Genomic DNA, 18,481 nt, shown 5'->3' with positions numbered 1-18,481 from the left:
GGGAAGGCACCTTTATTTAAAGCTTGTCCCGTTCCACCCCTGCCATGGGCAGGGACACCTTCCACCATGCCAGGGTGCTCCAAGCCCTGTCCAGCCTGGCTTTGGACACTTCCAGGGATCCGGGGGCAGCCACAGCTTCTGTGGGCAACCTGTGCTGGACAGCAGCTTTGAAAGGCAGAGTGAAGTACAGCTGTGATTTTTGTGCTGCCCCTAACTTTGTATTGCCTGGCAAATGTGCCTTTGGGGTTTTTTGGGGTTTTTTTTTTAGTTTTTTTGGGTGTTTTTTTTTTTAATTTTTTGTGACTAAAAAGCTACCTTGTGTTCCTGGAATGTTGCATTCTACCTCTGTTGTTTTCCCAGTCAGTCTGGATCCTCTGCTTACATTTTTTCCTTCACTTATTAGATGTCATGGATGTGCTGGCTGTTCTGATGGAGGGCAGTGATGGCTTAGATGAAGGAATTGGGTTCTCTTTAAATGAAGACGTGATTATCCAAACATTTCCCTTCAGTGCTGTTGTCCCTGCTGCATGAGCAGCCAGGAATATGCTGTTGTTTCAGTCTGAAAATGGAACAGGTACAGGGGTTTTTTTATGTTTTATGTGTCATTTCTAGCAGTGGAGTGAAAGCGGCATCATTTCTACCCTCTTGTAATAATTTTTTACCATTTATCATTTTTTACCTTGAGGCATTTTATTATCTTCCCTGCAAGCAGCAGGAGGTGCAGATTCACGGTGCTTTGTGCTCAGGAGGGGCATTGAAGCTCTGTAGGTGCTTCTGCCCTTTTTCCCTGACCCTGAAGAGAAGGGACACTGTCCCTGCATGGACAGTCTTGGTCTGGAAGTAGCTGGCCTCAGTAACACAGCGTTTTAAGGGCAGAGCGTGGCGATCAGGAGAGGAAGGTGGTTCCCGTGCCTGTGGGCAGCTCTTCCTGAGAGCAGGGAGAGGGGACTGCCTTGTTAAGTAGGAAGTGGGTGCGTTTCCCAAGGAAAACTTCAGAAATTAAGCTCCAGGGGCAAACACTGTGAGGTTCTACCACCTCCTTGAGGACATCCTTAAAACCACAGGGGCATCAGCAGGGCTTGGAGCAGGACTGGCCAACCCCAGAGCACCTCACGAAGCCCTCTGTGTGTCTGTGGCAGTCGAGTAGCACCTGGGGGGTGCTGAAAGTCCCAGTTCTGAGAGAAAATTCTGTTTAACTCGTACACGTTGGCTGGGTGTGTCCCCCCAGTACAGCTCGGTTCTTCTCTGAGGCGGTGCCTGGCAGGGTCTCTCCCTGTTAAGGGCTGGGCGTGTTTTTGGCACAACACAGTGAAGGTGGATTATTTGCTTAAGCAAGAGCTGATGATGTCTGGAGGGTTTTTCAGGTACCTCAGCGGCCAGGAGCACCTGTCTAGGTCACTAGGAACACTTTTTGATCTCGATCAGTTCTTTTCTGCGTGAGGCTCTGTGGGCTGCTGGCAAGGCCCAAAGTAAGGAAGGTTGCCCCAGTGTCCGTGCTCATGTCAATAGTTTAATTTATTTGGCTTTTCTAGGAGCAGACATCGTGGAGGACCTTGGTGCTGTTTTCACTGGCCTCCTGCACTCTCTGAGAGAACCCCTTGCTCCCTGCGTGACGTTCCAGCTCTGTGACAAAGCTGCTAAGTATCCTCAGCTCTACCAGTTTAACCAATACTATAGACTCTGGATGCCCAAGCAGTCCCAGGCACCTGTGGTATGGAATCCCTGAAGTCACTGAATTCTTGAGCCAGTATTCCTATAAAATCCTCGCAGTCGACAGAGGTAACATTTCCATCAGAAACAGCGTTTTTATTGAGGAGGTAATTCTGCATCTCTTGTTGATCGTGCTGGGGACACATGTTTGCTCCAGGGCTTTTCTCTGATGGCACAAGAGGTCTCTGTGGTGTTTGGGAGGCGATGCCAGGGCTCAGGGCTCATACAGAGACTCCTCACCGGGCACAGCAGAGCCTGGTGTGTGCTGTGGCCTCTGTTTACAGCGCCCGGAGTTCCCCCGGGTGGGTGGAGGATCACAGGCCCCTGGGCTGGGTTTGGTGAGTTTTTCTCAGCTCAGCAGTGTGAACACTCCAGATGCCCCTGGGGACACTGCTGGACAGCATCCATCCACTCTCTCCATCCACTCATTTGTACCCAGGAATGTAGGAAACTCTGACTGGGGACGGGCAGTAGTTCTGAAAATCATGCCCTAGCCTTTTTCTTCAGGAATGAACCAAGCGAGTGCCCTGAAACCAGCGGAGCAGCTGCAGGAGCTGAAGGGAACAGAAAGGGCTCCCCGGCACCTTTTGCCTCCGTTCTCTGCCATTCCCCAAAAGGCGTCGCAGTCCCTGAAGAGGTGTCTGTCATGCAGCCTGCCAAAATAAAGACCTGTAAAATCCTAGCTCTGCCTTTTGTTTAACGTGTTCTTACTTCCTATTTATGTCATCACAGAAAGCAAGGAAAGAAGAAATGTGTCTGGTTCCCACTATTGCTCCGTGCAGGCATTTTTAAAGGCTGCTGTACTTCTGTCCTCTTTTTCCACTCCAAGCTTGACTTTTGCCCTCCTTTTTTGAGGTCTGCTGCTTTGGGTGTCCCAGGCAGGGCTGGGTTCCTCAGCAGGGGTCTTAGGAGTTGGTGCAGATTCTGCTTTTTGCCATAGTGTATCAAAGTGTGCCAGCAAAAGGACTGTTTTCTCCAGGGGAAAGCTTTCTCTCAAAGACCATCAATGCATGTATGTGTTTTAATCGTGTAACCAGGTGGATTAAGAAAAGCCGACACCTGTAGCAGATTTTTGTTGGATCTGTGTCTGTGAGAAGTCGGCTGTGTGCTGGAGAGGGAGAGACCAAGAGACGCTGTTGGAGAGTGGATACAGTGCCAGGTGTGAGCTGTTAGCATGATGAGGGCTCAGAGCAGCCACAGGTGTGAGCTGTTAAGTTGATGAGGGCTCAGAGCAGCCACAGGTGTGAGCTGTCAGGATGATGACGAGAGGCGGGGTCCCTCCGGGGGGAGGTTAATTAAGGGCGAGGCTTTGCCCCAGCCCGTTTTTGCATGGAGCTGCTGGAGAAGAGGAGTTTATGGGGAGCTCCCGGGACTGTCTCATGGAAGGACGGTGAGTGCTTTGGACTGGGTCCGGGGGATCACCTGGACATATCCTTTGCCACTTTCCCTGGGAAAGAAAACTCAGCAGTCCAGGTTCCTGATGTCAGTTTGTAGGGCTCCCTTGGGACTATCAAGGCAGCACAAGGTTGAGGTGAGGACAACTTAGGTGTGGGGACCATCATTTGATATAAGGACTTTTTGCTGTCAGTCCCAGCCCAGTGTGGGGGGCCCCTGGGCACATCCTTTTTCCATTTTGCCTGGGAAAGAAAACTCAGCAGTCCAGGTTCCTGATGTCAGTTTGTAGGGCTCCCTTGGGTCTATCAGGGCAGCACAAGTTTGAGGTGGGGACAACTTCGGTGTGGGGTCCATCCTTCGATATAAGGATTTTTTGCAGTCAGGGCCAGGGGCCCCTGGGCACATCCTTTTTCCATTTTCCCTGGGAAAGAAAACTCAGCAGTCCAGGTTCCTGATGTCAGTTTGTAGGGCTCCCTTGGGTCTATCAGGGCAGCACAAGTTTGAGGTGGGGACAACTTCGGTGTGGGCTCCATCCTTCGATATAAGGATTTTTTGCAGTCAGGGCCAGGGGCCCCTGGGCACATCCTTTTTCCATTTTCCCTGGGAAAGAAAACTCAGCAGTCCAGGTTCCTGATGTCAGTTTGTAGGGCTCCCTTGGGTCTATCAGGGTAGCACAAGTTTGAGGTGGGGACAACTTTGGTGTGGGGTCCATCCTTCGATATAAGGAGTCTTTGCAGTCAGGTCCAAGCCCAGGGCCAGGGGCCCCTGGGCACATCCTTTTTCCATTTTCCCTGGGAAAGAAAACTCAGCAGTCCAGGTTCCTGATGTCAGTTTGTAGGGCTCCCTTGGGTGTATCAGGGCAGCGCAAGTTTGAGGTGGGGACAACTTTGGTGTGGGGTCCATCCTTCAATATAAGGATTTTTTGCAGTCAGGGCCAGGGCCCCGTGGGCACAGCCTTTTTCCATTTTCCCTGGGAAAGAAAATTCAGCAGTCCAGGTTCCTGATGTCAGTTTGTAGGGCTCCCTTGGGTCTATCAGGGTAGCACAAGTTTGAGGTGGGGACAATTTCGGTGTGGGGTGCATCCTTCGATATAAGGATTCTTTGAAGTCAGAGCCCTGACCAGGGCCAGGGGCCCCTGGGCACATCCTTTTTCCATTTTCCCTGGGAAAGAAAACTCAGCAGTCCAGGTTCCTGATGTTACTTTGTAGGGCTCCCTTGGTTCTATCAGGGCAGCACAAGTTTGAGGTGGGGACAGCTTCGGTGTGGGGTCCATCCTTCGATACAAGGAATTTTTGCAGTCAGGGCCAGGTGCCCCTGGGCACATCCTTTTTCCATTTTCCCTGGGAAAGAAAACTCAGCAGTCCAGGTTCCTGATGTCAGTTTGTAGGGCTCCCTTGGGTCTATCAGGGTAGCACAAGTATGAGGTGGGGACAACTTCGGTGTGGGGTCCATCCTTCGATATAAGGATTCTTTGCAGTTAGGGCCAGGGGCCCAGGGCCAGGAGACCCTGGGCACATCCTTTTTCCATTTTCCCTGGGAAAGAAAACTCAGCAGTCCAGGTTCCTGATGTCAGTTTGTAGGGCTCCCTTGGGTCTATCAGGGTAGCACAAGTTTGAGATGGGGACAACTTCGGTGTGGGGTCCATCCTTCGATATAAGGATTTTTTGCAGTCAGGGCCAGGGGCCGCTGGGCACATCCTTTTTCCATTTTCCCTGGGAAAGAAAACTCAGCAGTCCAGGTTCCTGATGTCAGTTTGTAGGGCTCCCTTGGGTGTATCAGGGCAGCACAAGTTTGAGGTGGGGACAACTTCGGTGTGGGGTCCATCCTTCGATATAAGGATTTTTTGCAGTCAGGGCCAGGGGCCCCTGGGCACATCCTTTTTCCTTTTTCCCTGGGAAAGAAAACTCAGCAGTCCAGGTTCCTGATGTCAGTTTGTAGAGCTCCATTGGGTCTATCAGGGTAGCACAAGTTTGAGGTTGCAACAACTTCGGTGTGGGCTCCATCCTTCGATATAAGGATTTTTTGCAGTCAGGGCCAGGGGCCCCTGGGCACATCCTTTTTCCATTTTCCCTGGGAAAGAAAACTTAGCAGTCCAGGTTCCTGATGTCAGTTTGTAGGGCTCCCTTGGGTCTATCAGGGCAGTACAAGTTTGAAGTGGGGACATCTTCGGTGTGGGGTCCATCCTTCGATATAACGTTTTTTTGCAGTGAGGTCTAAGCCCAGGGCCAGGGGCCCCTGGGCACATCCTTTTTCCATTTTCCCTGGGAAAGAAAACTCAGCAGTCCAGGTTCCTGATGTCAGTTTGTAGGGTTCCCTTGGGTGTATCAGGGCAGCACAAGTTTGAGGTGGGGACAACTTCGGTGTGGGGTCCATCCTTCGATATAAGGATTTTTTGCAGTCAGGGCCAGGGCCCCCTGGGCCTATCCTTTTTCCATTTTCCCTGGGAAAGAAAACTCAGCAGTCCAGGTTCCTGATGTCCGTTTGTAGGGCTCCCTTGGGTCTATCAGGGCAGCACAAGTTTGAGGTGGGGACAACTTCGGTGTGGGCTCCATCCTTCGATATAAGGATTTTTTGCAGTCAGGGCCAGGGGCCCCTGGGCACATCCTTTTTCCATTTTCCCTGGGAAAGAAAACTCAGCAGTCCAGGTTCCTGATGTCAGTTTGTAGGGCTCCCTTGGGTCTATCAGGGCAGCACAAGTTTGAGGTGGGGACAACTTTGGTGTGGGGTCCATCCTTCGATATAAGGATTTTTTGTAGTGAGGCCCCAGCCCAGGACCAGGGACCCCTGGGCACATCCTTTTTCCATTTTCCCTGGGAAAGAAAACTCAGCAGTCCAGGTTCCTGATGTCAGTTTGTAGGGTTCCCTTGGGTGTATCAGGGCAGCACAAGTTTGAGGTGGGGACAACTTCGGTGTGGGCTCCATCCTTCGATATAAGGATTCTTTGCAGTGTGGCCCCAGCCCATAGCTAGAGGCCCCTGGGCACATCCTTTTTCCATTTTCCCTGGGAAAGAAAACTCAGCAGTCCAGGTTCCTGATGTCAGTTTGTAGGGCTCCCTTGGGTCTATCAGGGCAGCACAAGTTTGAGGTGGGGACAACTTTGGTGTGGGCTCCATCTTTCGATATAAGGATTTTTTGCAGTCAGGGCCAGGGGCCCCTGGGCACATCCTTTTTCCATTTTCCCTGGGAAAGAAAACTCAGCAGTCCAGGTTCCTGATGTCAGTTTGTAGGGCTCCCTTGGGTCTATCAGGGCAGCACAAGTTTGAGGTGGGGACAACTTCGGTGTGGGCTCCATCCTTCGATATAAGGATTTTTTGCAGTCAGGGCCAGGGGCCCCTGGGCACATCCTTTTTCCATTTTCCCTGGGAAAGAAAACTCAGCAGTCCAGGTTCCTGATGTCAGTTTGTAGGGCTCCCTTGGGTCTATCAGGGCAGCACAAGTTTGTGGTGGAGAACACTTTGGTGTGGGGTCCATCCTTCGATATAAGGATTCTTTGCAGTCAGGGCCAGGGGCCCCTGGGCACATCCTTTTTCCATTTTCCCTGGGAAAGAAAACTCAGCAGTCCAGGTTCCTGATGTCAGTTTGTAGGGCTCCCTTGGGTCTATCAGGGTAGCACAAGTTTGAGATGGGGACAACTTCGGTGTGGGGTCCATCCTTCGATATAAGGATTTTTTGCAGTCAGGGCCAGGGGCCGCTGGGCACATCCTTTTTCCATTTTCCCTGGGAAAGAAAACTCAGCAGTCCAGGTTCCTGATGTCAGTTTGTAGGGCTCCCTTGGGTGTATCAGGGCAGCACAAGTTTGAGGTGGGGACAACTTCGGTGTGGGGTCCATCCTTCGATATAAGGATTTTTTGCAGTCAGGGCCAGGGGCCCCTGGGCACATCCTTTTTCCATTTTCCCTGGGAAAGAAAACTCAGCAGTCCAGGTTCCTGATGTCAGTTTGTAGAGCTCCATTGGGTCTATCAGGGTAGCACAAGTTTGAGGTTGCAACAACTTCGGTGTGGGCTCCATCCTTCGATATAAGGATTTTTTGCAGTCAGGGCCAGGGGCCCCTGGGCACATCCTTTTTCCATTTTCCCTGGGAAAGAAAACTTAGCAGTCCAGGTTCCTGATGTCAGTTTGTAGGGCTCCCTTGGGTCTATCAGGGCAGTACAAGTTTGAAGTGGGGACATCTTCGGTGTGGGGTCCATCCTTCGATATAACGTTTTTTTGCAGTGAGGTCTAAGCCCAGGGCCAGGGGCCCCTGGGCACATCCTTTTTCCATTTTCCCTGGGAAAGAAAACTCAGCAGTCCAGGTTCCTGATGTCAGTTTGTAGGGTTCCCTTGGGTGTATCAGGGCAGCACAAGTTTGAGGTGGGGACAACTTCGGTGTGGGGTCCATCCTTCGATATAAGGATTTTTTGCAGTCAGGGCCAGGGCCCCCTGGGCCTATCCTTTTTCCATTTTCCCTGGGAAAGAAAACTCAGCAGTCCAGGTTCCTGATGTCCGTTTGTAGGGCTCCCTTGGGTCTATCAGGGCAGCACAAGTTTGAGGTGGGGACAACTTCGGTGTGGGCTCCATCCTTCGATATAAGGATTTTTTGCAGTCAGGGCCAGGGGCCCCTGGGCACATCCTTTTTCCATTTTCCCTGGGAAAGAAAACTCAGCAGTCCAGGTTCCTGATGTCAGTTTGTAGGGCTCCCTTGGGTCTATCAGGGCAGCACAAGTTTGAGGTGGGGACAACTTTGGTGTGGGGTCCATCCTTCGATATAAGGATTTTTTGTAGTGAGGCCCCAGCCCAGGACCAGGGACCCCTGGGCACATCCTTTTTCCATTTTCCCTGGGAAAGAAAACTCAGCAGTCCAGGTTCCTGATGTCAGTTTGTAGGGTTCCCTTGGGTGTATCAGGGCAGCACAAGTTTGAGGTGGGGACAACTTCGGTGTGGGCTCCATCCTTCGATATAAGGATTCTTTGCAGTGTGGCCCCAGCCCATAGCTAGAGGCCCCTGGGCACATCCTTTTTCCATTTTCCCTGGGAAAGAAAACTCAGCAGTCCAGGTTCCTGATGTCAGTTTGTAGGGCTCCCTTGGGTCTATCAGGGCAGCACAAGTTTGAGGTGGGGACAACTTTGGTGTGGGCTCCATCTTTCGATATAAGGATTTTTTGCAGTCAGGGCCAGGGGCCCCTGGGCACATCCTTTTTCCATTTTCCCTGGGAAAGAAAACTCAGCAGTCCAGGTTCCTGATGTCAGTTTGTAGGGCTCCCTTGGGTCTATCAGGGCAGCACAAGTTTGAGGTGGGGACAACTTCGGTGTGGGCTCCATCCTTCGATATAAGGATTTTTTGCAGTCAGGGCCAGGGGCCCCTGGGCACATCCTTTTTCCATTTTCCCTGGGAAAGAAAACTCAGCAGTCCAGGTTCCTGATGTCAGTTTGTAGGGCTCCCTTGGGTCTATCAGGGCAGCACAAGTTTGTGGTGGAGAACACTTTGGTGTGGGGTCCATCCTTCGATATAAGGATTCTTTGCAGTCAGGGCCAGGGGCCCCTGGGCACATCCTTTTTCCATTTTCCCTGGGAAAGAAAACTCAGCAGTCCAGGTTCCTGATGTCAGTTTGTAGGGCTCCCTTGGGTCTATCAGGGCAGCACAAGTTTGAGGTGGGGACAACTTTGGTGTGGGCTCCATCCTTCGATATAAGGATTTTTTGTAGTGAGGCCCCAGCCCAGGACCAGGGACCCCTGGGCATATCCTTTTTCCATTTTCCCTGGGAAAGAAAACTCAGCAGTCCAGGTTCCTGATGTCAGTTTGTAGGGTTCCCTTGGGTGTATCAGGGCAGCACAAGTTTGAGGTGGGGACAACTTCGGTGTGGGCTCCATACTTCGATATAAGGATTTTTTGCAGTCAGGGCCAGGGGCCCCTGGGCACATCCTTTTTCCATTTTCCCTGGGAAAGAAAACTCAGCAGTCCAGGTTCCTGATGTCAGTTTGTAGGGCTCCCTTGGGTGTATCAGGGCAGCACAAGTTTGAGGTGGGGACAACTTCGGTGTGGGCTCCATCCTTCGATATAAGGATTTTTTGCAGTCAGGGCCAGGGGCCCCTGGGCACATCCTTTTTCCATTTTCCCTGGGAAAGAAAACTCAGCAGTCCAGGTTCCTGATGTCAGTTTGTAGGGCTCCCTTGGGTGTATCAGGGCAGCGCAAGTTTGAGGTGGGGACAACTTTGGTGTGGGGTCCATCCTTCAATATAAGGATTTTTTGCAGTCAGGGCCAGGGCCCCGTGGGCACAGCCTTTTTCCATTTTCCCTGGGAAAGAAAATTCAGCAGTCCAGGTTCCTGATGTCAGTTTGTAGGGCTCCCTTGGGTCTATCAGGGTAGCACAAGTTTGAGGTGGGGACAATTTCGGTGTGGGGTGCATCCTTCGATATAAGGATTCTTTGAAGTCAGAGCCCTGACCAGGGCCAGGGGCCCCTGGGCACATCCTTTTTCCATTTTCCCTGGGAAAGAAAACTCAGCAGTCCAGGTTCCTGATGTTACTTTGTAGGGCTCCCTTGGTTCTATCAGGGCAGCACAAGTTTGAGGTGGGGACAGCTTCGGTGTGGGGTCCATCCTTCGATACAAGGAATTTTTGCAGTCAGGGCCAGGTGCCCCTGGGCACATCCTTTTTCCATTTTCCCTGGGAAAGAAAACTCAGCAGTCCAGGTTCCTGATGTCAGTTTGTAGGGCTCCCTTGGGTCTATCAGGGTAGCACAAGTATGAGGTGGGGACAACTTCGGTGTGGGGTCCATCCTTCGATATAAGGATTCTTTGCAGTTAGGGCCAGGGGCCCAGGGCCAGGAGACCCTGGGCACATCCTTTTTCCATTTTCCCTGGGAAAGAAAACTCAGCAGTCCAGGTTCCTGATGTCAGTTTGTAGGGCTCCCTTGGGTCTATCAGGGTAGCACAAGTTTGAGATGGGGACAACTTCGGTGTGGGGTCCATCCTTCGATATAAGGATTTTTTGCAGTCAGGACCAGGGGCCGCTGGGCACATCCTTTTTCCATTTTCCCTGGGAAAGAAAACTCAGCAGTCCAGGTTCCTGATGTCAGTTTGTAGGGCTCCCTTGGGTGTATCAGGGCAGCACAAGTTTGAGGTGGGGACAACTTCGGTGTGGGGTCCATCCTTCGATATAAGGATTTTTTGCAGTCAGGGCCAGGGGCCCCTGGGCACATCCTTTTTCCTTTTTCCCTGGGAAAGAAAACTCAGCAGTCCAGGTTCCTGATGTCAGTTTGTAGAGCTCCATTGGGTCTATCAGGGTAGCACAAGTTTGAGGTTGCAACAACTTCGGTGTGGGCTCCATCCTTCGATATAAGGATTTTTTGCAGTCAGGGCCAGGGGCCCCTGGGCACATCCTTTTTCCATTTTCCCTGGGAAAGAAAACTTAGCAGTCCAGGTTCCTGATGTCAGTTTGTAGGGCTCCCTTGGGTCTATCAGGGCAGTACAAGTTTGAAGTGGGGACATCTTCGGTGTGGGGTCCATCCTTCGATATAACGTTTTTTTGCAGTGAGGTCTAAGCCCAGGGCCAGGGGCCCCTGGGCACATCCTTTTTCCATTTTCCCTGGGAAAGAAAACTCAGCAGTCCAGGTTCCTGATGTCAGTTTGTAGGGTTCCCTTGGGTGTATCAGGGCAGCACAAGTTTGAGGTGGGGACAACTTCGGTGTGGGGTCCATCCTTCGATATAAGGATTTTTTGCAGTCAGGGCCAGGGCCCCCTGGGCCTATCCTTTTTCCATTTTCCCTGGGAAAGAAAACTCAGCAGTCCAGGTTCCTGATGTCAGTTTGTAGGGCTCCCTTGGGTCTATCAGGGCAGCACAAGTTTGAGGTGGGGACAACTTCGGTGTGGGCTCCATCCTTCGATATAAGGATTTTTTGCAGTCAGGGCCAGGGGCCCCTGGGCACATCCTTTTTCCATTTTCCCTGGGAAAGAAAACTCAGCAGTCCAGGTTCCTGATGTCAGTTTGTAGGGCTCCCTTGGGTCTATCAGGGCAGCACAAGTTTGAGGTGGGGACAACTTTGGTGTGGGGTCCATCCTTCGATATAAGGATTTTTTGTAGTGAGGCCCCAGCCCAGGACCAGGGACCCCTGGGCACATCCTTTTTCCATTTTCCCTGGGAAAGAAAACTCAGCAGTCCAGGTTCCTGATGTCAGTTTGTAGGGTTCCCTTGGGTGTATCAGGGCAGCACAAGTTTGAGGTGGGGACAATTTCGGTGTGGGCTCCATCCTTCGATATAAGGATTCTTTGCAGTGTGGCCCCAGCCCATAGCTAGAGGCCCCTGGGCACATCCTTTTTCCATTTTCCCTGGGAAAGAAAACTCAGCAGTCCAGGTTCCTGATGTCAGTTTGTAGGGCTCCCTTGGGTCTATCAGGGCAGCACAAGTTTGAGGTGGGGACAACTTTGGTGTGGGCTCCATCTTTCGATATAAGGATTTTTTGCAGTCAGGGCCAGGGGCCCCTGGGCACATCCTTTTTCCATTTTCCCTGGGAAAGAAAACTCAGCAGTCCAGGTTCCTGATGTCAGTTTGTAGGGCTCCCTTGGGTCTATCAGGGCAGCACAAGTTTGAGGTGGGGACAACTTCGGTGTGGGCTCCATCCTTCGATATAAGGATTTTTTGCAGTCAGGGCCAGGGGCCCCTGGGCACATCCTTTTTCCATTTTCCCTGGGAAAGAAAACTCAGCAGTCCAGGTTCCTGATGTCAGTTTGTAGGGCTCCCTTGGGTCTATCAGGGCAGCACAAGTTTGTGGTGGAGAACACTTTGGTGTGGGGTCCATCCTTCGATATAAGGATTCTTTGCAGTCAGGGCCAGGGGCCCCTGGGCACATCCTTTTTCCATTTTCCCTGGGAAAGAAAACTCAGCAGTCCAGGTTCCTGATGTCAGTTTGTAGGGCTCCCTTGGGTCTATCAGGGCAGCACAAGTTTGAGGTGGGGACAACTTTGGTGTGGGCTCCATCCTTCGATATAAGGATTTTTTGTAGTGAGGCCCCAGCCCAGGACCAGGGACCCCTGGGCATATCCTTTTTCCATTTTCCCTGGGAAAGAAAACTCAGCAGTCCAGGTTCCTGATGTCAGTTTGTAGGGTTCCCTTGGGTGTATCAGGGCAGCACAAGTTTGAGGTGGGGACAACTTCGGTGTGGGCTCCATACTTCGATATAAGGATTTTTTGCAGTCAGGGCCAGGGGCCCCTGGGCACATCCTTTTTCCATTTTCCCTGGGAAAGAAAACTCAGCAGTCCAGGTTCCTGATGTCAGTTTGTAGGGCTCCCTTGGGTCTATCAGGGCAGCACAAGTTTGAGGTGGGGACAACTTCGGTGTGGGCTCCATCCTTCGATATAAGGATTTTTTGCAGTCAGGGCCAGGGGCCCCTGGGCACATCCTTTTTCCATTTTCCCTGGGAAAGAAAACTCAGCAGTCCAGGTTCCTGATGTCAGTTTGTAGGGCTCCCTTGGGTGTATCAGGGCAGCACAAGTTTGAGGTGGGGACAACTTTGGTGTGGGGTCCATCCTTCGATATAAGGATTTTTTGTAGTGAGGCCCCAGCCCAGGACCAGGCACCCCTGGGCACATCCTTTTTCCATTTTCCCTGGGAAAGAAAACTCAGCAGTCCAGGTTCCTGATGTCAGTTTGTAGGGTTCCCTTGGGTGTATCAGGGCAGCACAAGTTTGAGGTGGGGACAACTTCGGTGTGGGCTCCATCCTTCGATATAAGGATTCTTTGCAGTGTGGCCCCAGCCCATGGCTAGAGTCCCCTGGGCACATCCTTTTTCCATTTTCCCTGGGAAAGAAAACTCAGCAGTCCAGGTTCCTGATGTCAGTTTGTAGGGCTCCCTTGGGTCTATCAGGGCAGCACAAGTTTGAGGTGGAGAACACTTTGGTGTGGGGTCCATCCTTCGATATAAGGATTTTTTGCAGTCAGGGCCAGGGGCCCCTGGGCACATCCTTTTTCCATTTTCCCTGGGAAAGAAAACTCAGCAGTCCAGGTTCCTGATGTCAGTTTGTAGGGCTCCCTTGGGTCTATCAGGGCAGCACAAGTTTGAGGTGGGGACAACTTCGGTGTGGGCTCCATCCTTCGATATAAGGATTTTTTGCAGTCAGGGCCAGGGGCCCCTGGGCACATCCTTTTTCCATTTTCCCTGGGAAAGAAAACTCAGCAGTCCAGGTTCCTGATGTCACTTTGTAGGGCTCCCTTGGGTCTATCAGGGCAGCACAAGTTTGAGGTGGGGACAACTTTGGTGTGGGGTCAATCCTTCGATATAAGGATTTTTTGCAGTGAGGTCCCAGCCCAGGGCCAGGGCCCCCTGGGCACATCCTTTTTCCATTTTCCCTGGGAAAGAAAACTCAGCAGTCCAGGTTCCTGATGTCAGTTTGTAGGGCTCCCTTGGGTCTATCAGGGCAGCACAAGTTTGAGGTGGGGACAACTTCGGTGTGGGGTCCATCCTTCGATATAAGGATTTTTTGCAGTCAGGGCCAGGGGCCCCTGGGCACATCCTTTTTCCATTTTCCCTGGGAAAGAAAACTCAGCAGTCCAGGTTCCTGATGTCAGTTTGTAGGGTTCCCTTGGGTCTATCAGGGCAGCACAAGTTTGAGGTGGGGACAACTTCGGTGTGGGCTCCATCCTTCGATATAAGGATTTTATGCAGTCAGGGCCAGGGGCCCCTGGGCCTATCCTTTTTCCATTTTCCCTGGGGAAGAAAACTCAGCAGTCCAGGTTCCTGATGTCAGTTTGTAGGGCTCCCTTGGGTCTATCAGGGCAGCACAAGTTTGAGGTGGGGACAACTTCGGTGTGGGCTCCATCCTTCGATATAAGGATTCTTTGCAGTGTGGCCCCAGCACATGGCTAGAGGACCCTGGGCACATCCTTTTTCCATTTTCCCTGGGAAAGAAAACTCAGCAGTCCAGGTTCCTGATGTCAGTTTGTAGGGCTCCCTTGGGTCTATCAGGGCAGCACAAGTTTGAGGTGGGGACAACTTTGGTGTGGGCTCCATCTTTCGATATAAGGATTTTTGCAGTCAGGGCCAGGGGCCCCTGGGCACATCCTTTTTCCATTTTCCCTGGGAAAGAAAACTCAGCAGTCCAGGTTCCTGATGTCAGTTTGTAGGGCTCCCTTGGGTCTATCAGGGCAGCACAAGTTTGAGGTGGAGAACACTTTGGTGTGGGGTCCATCCTTCGATATAAGGATTTTTTGCTGTCAGTGCTAGGGGCCCCTGGGCACATCCTTTTTCCATTTTCCCTGGGAAAGAAAACTCAGCAGTCCAGGTTCCTGATGTCAGTTTGTAGGGCTCCCTTGGGTCTATCAGGGCAGCACAAGTTTGAGGTGGGGACAACTTTGGTGTGGGCTCCATCTTTCGATATAAGGATTTTTTGCAGTCAGGGCCAGGGGCCCCTGGGCACATCCTTTTTCCATTTTCCCTGGGAAAGAAAACTCAGCAGTCCAGGTTCCTGATGTCAGTTTGTAGGGCTCCCTTGGGCCTATCAGGGCAGCACAAGTTTGAGGTGGGGACAACTTTGGTGTGGGCTCCATCTTTCGATATAAGGATTTTTTGCAGTCAGGGCCAGGGGCCCCTGGGCACATCCTTTTTCCATTTTCCCTGGGAAAGAAAACTCAGCAGTCCAGGTTCCTGATGTCAGTTTGTAGGGCTCCCTTGGGTCTATCAGGGCAGCACAAGTTTGAGGTGGGGACAACTTTGGTGTGGGCTCCATCCTTCGATATAAGGATTTTTTGTAGTGAGGCCCCAGCCCAGGACCAGGGACCCCTGGGCACATCCTTTTTCCATTTTCCCTGGGAAAGAAAACTCAGCAGTCCAGGTTCCTGATGTCAGTTTGTAGGGTTCCCTTGGGTGTATCAGGGCAGCACAAGTTTGAGGTGGGGACAACTTCGGTGTGGCGTCCATCCTTCGATATAAGGATTTTTTGCAGTCAGGGCCAGGGGCCCCTGGGCCTATCCTTTTTCCATTTTCCCTGGGAAAGAAAACTCAGCAGTCCAGGTTCCTGATGTCAGTTTGTAGGGCTCCCTTGGGTCTATCAGGGCAGCACAAGTTTGAGGTGGGGACAACTTTGGTGCGGGCTCCATCTTTCGATATAAGGATTTTTTGCAGTCAGGGCCAGGGGCCCCTGGGCACATCCTTTTTCCATTTTCCCTGGGAAAGAAAACTCAGCAGTCCAGGTTCCTGATGTCAGTTTGTAGGGCTCCCTTGGGCCTATCAGGGCAGCACAATTTTGAGGTGGGGACAACTTTGGTGTGGGCTCCATCTTTCGATATAAGGATTTTTTGCAGTCAGGGCCAGGGGCCCCTGGGCACATCCTTTTTCCATTTTCCCTGGGAAAGAAAACTCAGCAGTCCAGGTTCCTGATGTCAGTTTGTAGGGCTCCCTTGGGTGTATCAGGTCAGCACAATTTTGAGGTGGAGAACACTTTGGTGTGGGGTCCATCCTTCGATATAAGGATTCTTTGCAGTCAGGGCCACGGCCCCCTGGGCACATCCTTTTTCCATTTTCCCTGGGAAAGAAAACTCAGCAGTCCAGGTTCCTGATGTCAGTTTGTAGGGCTCCCTTGGGTCTATCAGGGCAGCACAAGTTTGAGGTGGGGACAACTTCGGTGTGGGCTCCATCCTTCGATATAAGGATTTTTTGCAGTCAGGGCCAGGGGCCCCTGGGCACAACCTTTTTCCATTTTCCCTGGGAAAGAAAACTCAGCAGTCCAGGTTCCTGATGTCACTTTGTAGGGCTCCCTTGGGTCTATCAGGGCAGCACAAGTTTGTGGTGGAGAACACTTTGGTGTGGGGTCCATCCTTCGATATAAGGATTCTTTGCAGTCAGGGCCAGGGGCCCCTGGGCACATCCTTTTTCCATTTTCCCTGGGAAAGAAAACTCAGCAGTCCAGGTTCCTGATGTCAGTTTGTAGGGCTCCCTTGGGTCTATCAGGGCAGCACAAGTTTGAGGTGGGGACAACTTTGGTGTGGGCTCCATCCTTCGATATAAGGATTTTTTGTAGTGAGGCCCCAGCCCAGGACCAGGGACCCCTGGGCATATCCTTTTTCCATTTTCCCTGGGAAAGAAAACTCAGCAGTCCAGGTTCCTGATGTCAGTTTGTAGGGTTCCCTTGGGTGTATCAGGGCAGCACAAGTTTGAGGTGGGGACAACTTCGGTGTGGGGTCCATCCTTCGATATAAGGATTTTTTGCAGTCAGGGCCAGGGGCCCCTGGGCACATCCTTTTTCCATTTTCCCTGGGAAAGAAAACTCAGCAGTCCAGGTTCCTGATGTCAGTTTGTAGGGTTCCCTTGGATGTATCAGGGCAGCACAAGTTTGAGGTGGGGACAACTTCGGTGTGGGGTCCATCCTTCGATATAAGGATTTTTTGCAGTCAGGGCCAGGGGCCCCTGGGCCTATCCTTTTTCCATTTTCCCTGGGATAGAAAACTCAGCAGTCCAGGTTCCTGATGTCAGTTTGTAGGGCTCCCTTGGGTCTATCAGGGCAGCACAAGTTTGAGGTGGGGACAACTTTGGTGTGGGCTCCATCTTTCGATATAAGGATTTTTTGCAGTCAGGGCCAGGGGCCCCTGGGCACATCCTTTTTCCATTTTCCCTGGGAAAGAAAACTCAGCAGTCCAGGTTCCTGATGTCAGTTTGTAGGGCTCCCTTGGGCCTATCAGGGCAGCACAATTTTGAGGTGGGGACAACTTTGGTGTGGGCTCCATCTTTCGATATAAGGATTTTTTGCAGTCAGGGCCAGGGGCCCCTGGGCACATCCTTTTTCCATTTTCCCTGGGAAAGAAAACTCAGCAGTCCAGGTTACTGATGTCAGTTTGTAGGGCTCCCTTGGGTCTATCAGGGCAGCACAAGTTTGAGGTGGAGAACACTTTGGTGTGGGCTCCCTCTTTCGATATAAGGATTTTTTGCAGTCAGGGCCAGGGGCCCCTGGGAACATCCTTTTTCCATTTTCCCTGGGAAAGAAAACTCAGCAGTCCAGGTTCCTGATGTCAGTTTGTAGGGCTCCCTTGGGTCTATCAGGGCAGCACAAGTTTGAGGTGGGGACAACTTTGGTGTGGGCTCCATCCTTCGATATAAGGATTTTTTGTAGTGAGGCCCCAGCCCAGGACCAGGGACCCCTGGGCATATCCTTTTTCCATTTTCCCTGGGAAAGAAAACTCAGCAGTCCAGGTTCCTGATGTCAGTTTGTAGGGCTCCCTTGGGTCTATCAGGGCAGCACAAGTTTGAGGTGGAGAACACTTTGGCGTGGGGTCCATCCTTCGATATAAGGATTCTTTGCACTCAGGGCCAGGGGCCCCTGGGCACATCCTTTTTCCATTTTCCCTGGGAAAGAAAACTCAGCAGTCCAGGTTCCTGATGTCAGTTTGTAGGGTTCCCTTGGGTGTATCAGGGCAGCACAAGTTTGAGGTGGGGACAACTTCGGTGTGGGCTCCATCCTTCGATATAACGATTTTTTGCAGTCAGGGCCAGGGGCCCCTGGGCCTATCCTTTTTCCATTTTCCCTGGGAAAGAAAACTCAGCAGTCCAGGTTCCTGATGTCAGTTTGTAGGGCTCCCTTGGGTCTATCAGGGCAGCACAAGTTTGAGGTGGGGACAACTTCGGTGTGGGGTCCATCCTTCGATATAAGGATTTTTTGCAGTCAGGGCCAGGGGCCCCTGGGCACATCCTTTTTCCATTTTCCCTGGGAAAGAAAACTCAGCAGTCCAGGTTCCTGATGTCAGTTTGTAGGGCTCCCTTGGGTCTATCAGGGCAGCACAAGTTTGTGGTGGAGAACACTTTGGTGTGGGGTCCATCCTTCGATATAAGGATTCTTTGCAGTCTGGCCCCAGCCCATGGCTAGAGGCCCCTGGGCACATCCTTTTTCCATTTTCCCTGGGAAAGAAAACTCAGCAGTCCAGGTTCCTGATGTCAGTTTGTAGGGCTCCCTTGGGTCTATCAGGGCAGCACAAGTTTGAGGTGGGGACAACTTTGGTGTGGGCTCCATCTTTCGATATAAGGATTTTTTGCAGTCAGGCCAGGGGCCCCTGGGCACATCCTTTTTCCATTTTCCCTGGGAAAGAAAACTCAGCAGTCCAGGTTCCTGATGTCAGTTTGTAGGGCTCCCTTGGGTCTATCAGGGCAGCACAAGTTTGAGGTGGGGACAACTTCGGTGTGGGCTCCATCCTTCGATATAAGGATTTTTTGTAGTGAGGCCCCAGCCCAGGACCAGGGACCCCTGGGCACATCCTTTTTCCATTTTCCCTGGGAAAGAAAACTCAGCAGTCCAGGTTCCTGATGTCAGTTTGTAGGGTTCCCTTGGGTGTATCAGGGCAGCACAAGTTTGAGGTGGGGACAACTTCGGTGTGGGCTCCATCCTTCGATATAAGGATTCTTTGCAGTCAGGGCCAGGGGCGCC

General features: G+C 51.8%; 1 long non-coding RNA gene across 1 annotated transcript; it reads left to right on the top strand.

Annotated features, from left to right (window-relative positions):
• The first annotated feature begins 292 nt into the window (after positions 1 to 292).
• On the top strand, positions 293 to 2,392 carry LOC144247788 (uncharacterized). The gene is made up of 2 exons (XR_013341313.1): positions 293 to 574; positions 1,533 to 2,392. It is a non-coding gene; the product is annotated as an uncharacterized LOC144247788 (long non-coding RNA).
• The last annotated feature ends 16,089 nt before the right edge of the window (positions 2,393 to 18,481 follow it).

The sequence above is a fragment of the Lonchura striata genome, chromosome 33, assembly GCF_046129695.1.
Source record: "Lonchura striata isolate bLonStr1 chromosome 33, bLonStr1.mat, whole genome shotgun sequence".
In the NCBI taxonomy this organism is placed as follows: Eukaryota; Metazoa; Chordata; class Aves; order Passeriformes; family Estrildidae; genus Lonchura; species Lonchura striata.
This window is presented reverse-complemented; position numbering and strand designations above follow the sequence as displayed.